Source organism: Dermacentor albipictus, chromosome 10 (genome assembly GCF_038994185.2).
Source record: "Dermacentor albipictus isolate Rhodes 1998 colony chromosome 10, USDA_Dalb.pri_finalv2, whole genome shotgun sequence".
In the NCBI taxonomy this organism is placed as follows: domain Eukaryota; kingdom Metazoa; phylum Arthropoda; class Arachnida; order Ixodida; family Ixodidae; genus Dermacentor; species Dermacentor albipictus.
Window position 1 is genome coordinate 91073410 of NC_091830.1, and position 8395 is coordinate 91081804.

Here is an 8395-nt window from a genome sequence, read left to right on the forward strand (position 1 = left end):
CTGCTTCAAGTAGACTGGCGGAAGGTTATCAATTTACAGTATGCGGACAACGCCCAGAACCCTTTTATGGATTCTTTAAAGTTTACTATTAAAGACGCCAAAGAAAAAGAAAAAAAATGGAAACCATGGGTAACACACAAACTCTATCAATGAATGAAAAGAAAAGGTTGGCTCTGCAGACAACTTTTCAAGACCTAAACACTCGTAATCTTAATTACTTGTAATTAATTATCAAAATATCAAAGAATATCGAAACTAATTAACCTGCATTGCACCTAAAGACTACTTTGCGCCTTTCGTGGATGTCAGAAATGCACCGAACGAGCTACTTTGTGACAAACATAAATACACTGCTGCGTCGAAGTAATCGTCGTGGCTGTATATTGAAACTTGCCATTAAGGGCAAATATTTTCATGGTCATGAAGTGGCCGATGCTTTCAATGTTTTCTTTGCAAATATGAGTAGATCAGGTTGTTCCCCAGATGCATGTGAATATGTGATTATGAAGAATGATAAATATTTATTTCTCCATCAGGTCACCGTATAGAAAATGACTTCGATCATCATAAATTTAATCAACTGCAGCAGTACGGATAGAGATGAAATTCAAATAATTCCTGTGAAATATGTCGCACACGTAATTGATACAGTTCTTGCGAATATCTTTATTATCTGCCAGACTATATCAAAATTTCCAGTAAAATGCAAAACACCAAAGTAGTACTGTTTAAGAAGGCAAATCAAAGTGACTTAGGCAATTATAGAACGGTATCTATCTTGCCAAGTTTTTAGTGACTCTCGAACAAATGAGTCATTGTAGGGCGTTCAATTTCGCTGGAAGCTCCAATTTGTTAAAATTTCACCAATTTTGGTTCCGCAAGATAATATAAACAGAATTAGATTTGCTTCACTAAAAGAAATATGTTTTGAGACATTTTCAAATGAAGCAAACAGCGATTCCTTTTTTTTATATTTCCAAATCTTTTGACTTGGTGAAAAATTAAGTTTTGCTGGATACGTTGAATGTATATGGTATAGGTAGGCACGGGTTCCTTTTTTGTCGTATTTATCCCAGCGGCGACAAGTTGCGCAAATTCATACCTCACGATTCCACGTCCTTCTACTGACTTGTGGTGTCCAACAAGGCAGCATATTCGGATCCTTGCTGCTTAACTTTTATACACAGGAGATTGTTAATATATTCAGAAAGCCAAACTCAGTGGCAACGCAGATGACCCCAACAAGTTTTGTCCGGGTACTAAAATCGGTCACCATACCTCCAATTGCAATGACCCCAGAGTTAAGCTACAACAGTGATCCTCCTATAACTTTCTCGCAAAAAATAAGCCGATCTTATTTTCAAATCTCGTCCTGTTGATATTGCAGACTATTTTAAGTGCCTTTGTTTGGCATTTACTAAACAAATGTCCTGGGAATCTCTTGCTAACTTATAGGTGCTAAATCCAGTTGGAGTAAACTGAATAATTTGTTGTCTCAGATACATTCTTTCAGCAAACGCTAAAGTGTTCAGTTATAATTATTTTTCTATTCAGATGTTAATACTCCCAACTTGATTGGGATAACACTAAATTGTCCAACCTACAAATATATCTTCGTTATGAGGAAAAGATACCTACGCCATGTGTTGAATTCTGGTTATGATGCAAAAACTGAAGTCTTTTTCATTCATACCGCACCTGTTCTCACGACACGCAAACTGTACCATTATTGTCTGAGTACTATATTTAATGATGAAAAGAGACAATATAAAACAGTGTACGCTGGTACATTAAGAAAAAAGTGAGCAAATTTGTGCTACCAAAGGTGGAATTGTTGCGCACCGTTTGAACTCTCGCATGGAACGTCTATGTTATTTTTTAACATTGCTGTTAAACCATTATCAGTCAGCTAATCTTGATTTACTTTTTTTGTCCACTGCTAAATTTAGAGGTATCGTTACAGAAGAAAAAAAGTAATTTTACTTATCCCTGCATTTATATTTTTCGGATCATTGTGTTCTATTTTCGTTCTGCACTCATCAAGTGTTTACATCAGTTTAACGATTGTTTCTTTGATTGCTGTTGCTCAAACCTCGCTCATTACATGGGGTTGCGCACTCGTAAAGCACCTACGGGCAGCTTTTTTCCCGTTGTCAGCCATCTTTTATGCACATGGTGGAAAATAATTTTTTTTTATTTCAAACACGCAAGTGAACAAGTACGAAAATTGGTTTCCACTTTCAAGATAAACATGTGCCGTACACTTGCAAGAAGAAATTATTGTATTTAGTTTATTTCCATGAATTGACTGCTTTGGTTTTTCTTGCAAGTGAGGTCCGCCTAGACAAAAAATTATTGTGTAGTGGCGTTGTATGAGACGTCGTTGTGGATTTCTTTTAAAAAGTAGTCTACCTTAGCAAACTCTGTATAGAGTAAGCTCCAAATTGGGCAAAAAAAATTGCCTTGGTATATCACACACAAGCCGTTTGCTTTATCCATGAAAATGTATTGTCAGACACTTAACAAAAATGTTCGGTGTGCTCTATATTTGATCGCAATGCAATTGCCATAAAACCTAGTTTTATTTGGTGCTACAGAAAAATTTGAAAACGCATCTGACTCAATCACATTCACCTGGCCGGAAGCTGCAGTGAAGGTTGCCTGCCATTCAAGCTAACTGACAAGTCTCATTCCATTGTACTGGGAACATCAGATTCTCTAGACTGCAATTACCTGAGATGAAAGTTACGTGACATTTACTCACATATATACGACCACTTGTACTCCAGTCAACCGCATGCGGCGAAAAAAGGAAGAGGTTCCGCTTAATGAGTAATGAATAGTTCAAACTTTTGACAAGCCTGACAGTGCTGGCTCGTTTACTCCGCGGTGATATATGACCGACCGGCATAAATGGGTGACATGTTTGCCTTCGTGACGTTTGTCAAATGACAGAAAATGAAGTACTGCTTAGTGGCATTGGTATTGCAGTAATTTGATTTGCGTCCTGTGGGCACAAATGAAGTGAAGCCATTAGCCAGTTGTGAATTAGTGAGCAGTTCGGTCATACTGATAAAGCACACCATGAAATTTATGTCTACGGATCATAAAAACTTGTTTGATTAGCTGGCACTAGGTGTATGCTTCCTGCATCTGGTACGATGCATGTCAGTTAGTACTATATATTCCCTGAGGAATATCGTCGACAGCCCATATTCGCTGACCACTAGGAAAGAGCATTGTGCGTGGTAAGTCGGGCGTCTTGTTGAAATCTCGTGATAATTTCACGACATTCCTAGCTGACTAGGCACGCGCTTTGCGATACATATTACTGAAACCTCTCTTGTGTACGCAGTCTTCAAATTTATCCGGCTCTCAAGATGAAGCACGCTCCAGTCATCGTCTTGATTCTTGGATTAACCGGTACGCAACTCCAAAAAGCCAGTTTTTTACCACACCCAATGCTTCATCAAATGCTGCTCACAAACATAGGGCTACGAATGCCTCGTGCTGCTATTCTTGAGTTGAGTAGAACAGGCCAGATTGAAATTTTCGAGCTTTTCACAGAGACGTATCATTGAACGCGCTCTTCGTAGGAAGATTATTATTCAAGCACGAAGTCATCAAGTCTACGCTTACGACTCAAATGTACATAAACAATTGCACACATCCCATACTTTGTGGGATTCGGCGTATTTATGCGAGGCTTCGCGAGCGGTGAGGAAGTGACGCTTTTCACAAACGACCACATCTCTCATCCACTAAAGTTGACCTTGCCTAGAATGTGGATCCTTTATTCAGTATTAAAAATATATTGTTAACATGATTTGACGTGTCGCACCTTCAACAAATGCTCCGCAGGAAGCCAGTACGATGACAGAAGCGCAGTGAGTGTTGGCTACTAATTACCTAGGAATGGTTACCCCTTTCTTCTCGTGTATTACATAACGAGGGTCTCGAATCCGGCAACATTGATGCCTTCAGGCAGCACTTGCGGGTTTATTGAGCGGTTGCCTTCCCCCGCAAAAATAACGTTGTCCTGATGCCTGCGGCAGAAAGGATGTGCCACATTCGCCGATAAGGTCTGTTAACACTCCCAGGGTTCTACTGGGAAACACTTCCAGTATAACAATCCTAGGGTTCTACTAGGAAACATAAATACTCATGAAAGTGGATAGGGAAACGGCGCCGCGGTAGCTCAATTGGTAGAACATCGCACGCGAAATGCGAAGTTTGTGGGATGGTTCCCCACCTGCGGCTAGTTATTTTTTCATTCACTTTCACTTCCATTTATTAAGCACAAGGAATCTACCCTACCTTGTCCTTAGTGCCGGTTTGTGTTCGATTATTGTGATATGACTACCACACACACACACAAACACACACACACACACACACACACACACACACACACACACACATACATACATACATACATATATATATATATATTGACGCCGCAGTTATCCCTACGTTTATTCTGCGTCCAAGATGCGGCGAACTGACCACACCCACAGCACGAATCACACTCGAGGCCAGCCCCACAAACGATGCTGAAGAACCCCATATGAAACCCACATGACGATGATCATGTACAGATGACAAAGACTAGCTTATAAGTTCCCACAATATATATATATATATATGCTAGGTGCGGCACCTAGAGGGTTTTGTCAAGGTCAAACCTTGTGGCTTGAATTGTTCTCATCGTCCCGCTCAGATCAATGTGGACACCACGGTGGGGTATTTTGCACACCACCACACAGCATGAACGTTGGCGTTTGCGCGAATGACCCTCATGGTCTCAGCCGAAGACACTGCTGTCGAGTCTCTACAAAACCGATTATGCGGCGCGCCTTGGTGTTTACGAATTATGAATGGATTCACGCTACGAGATATCCGTTTCATTGCCTATATTAAACGTTTTTTTTTCCAAATGCGAACCGTCAGTATAGATGATGCAGATAGAAAATTGGGGCAGATAGGAAAAATTGCGGACGCTTCCTCCCACTTGCCCCACCTGTTCATGCATCGGCCGCTTCGAATTTTGTATGAATTCACTCTTCCTACTGAGCTTCAGCTTGCCTTCATTAAAATCACAACATTCATCTCTACATCAGTACTTAGATTCGCGGTTTGATGAGAGTGTAACTTACGTGCTCATTGTTGGCGTGCATTTGTGCAAATCTTTCCTTTTCTTGAGCAGAGGCACGGATTTATAATGATGAGGTGTGAGTCCTTTCGTTGCTGGTCCTAAATCTTTGCTGTATCGCGCATGCAGTGTTCATGCACACCAGCTGTTTAGCAGGGGATGTCCTTCCAGATTACTACATCGGTGAGTAGAGAAGCGCAGCATGCACATGCTTTAAAGCCTTGTGAAAGTAATCTATGTGTCATTTCCTCAAGAGGCGCGACCACATACGTGAGAAAGAGAGGAATTGTATCATGTAAGATAGCTACATATTTTTCTAAGCATAATTGCAGGCTCGAAGTTGTTCAAGCACGCTCGTAAAATGATAACCTGTAAAATACACTGAGTCCAGGACTCAACATCTTCCACATGCTGCTTGTTAGTAGGTGTTGTGCCGGTCGATGACATAATGACAACCTAGAAACCTTAATATGTGCAAGTGGCCAGATTGACAAAGGAATATCCAACTTTGCCTTTTACGCAAGGCATTACTGGCGAAAGCCATGAGCCAGTAGATTGGTTCACTTTTTAGGCAAACGAATTCCAATGTGGCCTGGAGTAACTGAGGCTTCGGAAAAGATGACCTAAATATTTACAGATTGTTAGAGGCTTTCTTTTTGCTGTTTCCGAAAGGCATGCAGGTCCCTACAAGCCTTGTGCACACAAAAGATTTAGCGTCATTCGAATATTCTTCTACTAATAGGGTTGGTATAAATTACTAAAAATTTTCTTCCACTTCAAAGTACAAAGGAATGAACTTCACGTAGTATTTTTTCTTTGCAACCTCTGACACTGCGCAGCTTTTCGTCGGTCTTTAAGGGTATACTTCTGTACTTAAGTGTGACAAAGTTTGGAATAGAAAGTAATATGTGCTTATCAATATTCGTGGATATGAATGTTGCTGTAGCTTTGCCAAAGCGGCCATAAAACACTTCAACTGGCACCGTCTTATAGTTTCTTCCGTAAAACATAGGAGGACATTGCTCACCATGTGATATGACGTTTACACAGAGATTATGCATGAATAGACAGAAAAAAAAAGATAAATAATATTTCTAGTTCAATTCGTTTCTATAGCTAACCCTGGGCTATTTGTGGAAAGTTTACGGGCTGGGCCCACTTCGTCTGTCTGTCACACAACGTCACAAAACTACGAAAACCTAATGCGTCAAGGTGGTGTGTATGCCTTACATATACATTAACATAAGGAAAACACGGCAATTTTTGTGAACAGCTGGAGACTGCCCCATTCTGAAAGGAATAGAAGATGGCTGCTCGCGTATCGTCCAGGCACTGGCTACTTGAACCTGCAGGCCAGCATGATTTATTCGCGTATTGTAAAAGTGTTTCCCTTAATATACAACAATTCAAAAACACTATCGGGCCCTTTCACTGTGAATACGACAGCACTCAGACCTCACTTGTAACTCTCACTCACTCACTTGCTGAGAATGCGATTCAGCGGCTTTGTTAACCTTCTGTACCACGCCGCAGTTGCACGATATTCAACCAGCCAGCGCAAGCTAAGTAAAGGGAAAAGGACAGATCGTGCACACCAGCATCACCCTCCAGATCCGGCTACCTATTTTCATTGTGCTGTTTCGACCCAACGTTACCCTCCCTACTTGACAGTGCACCTCGCCTCTTAACAAAGTTGAAGTCAGGAGTTTAGACTAGTTTCACGCTATATGGCCCATGCCTCTAATGTTATGTGGCAAGCAGTCCGTTGAATGTGGCAAAAAAGTCTATGCTAACGGCTTTCTTCTGTTTTTCAGACGAAAATGCAGAAGGAAGCGGTTGTCCTGATTGGGTGAAGTGCAGCGACAGTTGCTCGAGTCAGGGCTACCATGGCGGCATTTGCACAACACCATCTGAACACAAATGCTCGTGCCTTATTCATGTTTATTAACTCATGTGTTGCATTTGCCTGTCTTCTTTTTGTTTGTTGCCCTTCACTTGCACAATCTTCGATAAGCGATGTCAATAAAAAAGATGTCAATAAAGTGCACTTAATCTACGGTCCACCTGCCGAGGGGAATATTTCGAGAGTCCTTGCCTCTTGACAACCTTATATTCATAACGAATAGAGCATGGTTGATGAAAGTAAATCAAGAGGGCGCGGTGCCTTTGCGGATGAGGCGTTGAGCTGTAAGCACGGTATCGGGGCGTCACCCCTCTGGCAGCAGAGGCTGCATTTCGATAAAAAGAAATGAAAAATATCGATGTACCACATATAGACCCACGCTAATTAATACTACCATGCGCCTATCAATATTAGAAGGTACTACATCAGTAAAACGCACCTCATAATCACATTGATGTTCCTTCACGAGGAACCTCAGAATAATATATATTTTAGAGCGCAGCTCTTTGGCGTCCGTTCCTGGGTTTCGCGTCGTCGTCGTCGTCGTCGTCGTCGGCGTCGTCGTCGACGGCGTCGGCCTCGTAACCAGCTCTCCTCCGCCGCCGCGGTCCGCCGCCGCGCATGCGCCGCTGCTCCGCCGCCGCGCATGCGCGCTGTCGGCTCTCCGGGCGAGGGAGGATGATGGAAGGGAGGAGGAGAGACTGTGGAGGAGGGCTGGCTACACAAATGGCTCTTTGGCGTCCGTTCCTGGGTTTCGCGTTGTCGTCGGCCTCATAACCAGCTCCGCCCCCCTTTCATTCCCCCAGCGCTAGCAGCGACCGACTGATACCGCTTTCGTGAGTCCGCTACCGCACTCACGAAAGACGTCGTGCACTTCCTGCAACTCGCATTAACCGTCCATCGATCCACACCGATGTTAGTAGTGGGGGACTTTAATGTTGACATAAAGACAAACAGCAATTTCCTAACACTTATGCGGGAGAACATCCCGTTCCTCTCGCTCGTAACGCGTCCCACGGCTGTGACAACCTCGCGAGGCACTTGTATAGATCTCGTCTTTGAGAATCAAGCATTGGTGTACCAAGTCGAACATATATCAGTCTATTTCTCCGACCACAAAGCTTCCTTCATGACTGTCAAGAACTGTTAATTGAGTCTTTGTTAAAGGAATACGTGTGAAAAATAAAAAAAAAATTCTGTGATAGCGCATACATGTGTTGCTCGATTTCTTTGCCCCAATCTATCGAAAAGGTGAAACAGCTTATTTGCTGCGCTCAAATTTCGCATTAGGAAGTAACGTAATCGTCGGTAATTTTTTTTTAATTTGACTTCTTTACTGT

General features: G+C 42.2%; 1 long non-coding RNA gene across 1 annotated transcript; it reads left to right on the top strand.

The window, feature by feature from the left end:
- Nucleotides 1–3179: 3179 nt before the first annotated feature.
- On the top strand, nucleotides 3180–7215 carry LOC135918123 (uncharacterized). The gene is made up of 4 exons (XR_010569562.1): nucleotides 3180–3248; nucleotides 3356–3423; nucleotides 5282–5335; nucleotides 6967–7215. It is a non-coding gene; the product is annotated as an uncharacterized lncRNA (long non-coding RNA).
- The last annotated feature ends 1180 nt before the right edge of the window (nucleotides 7216–8395 follow it).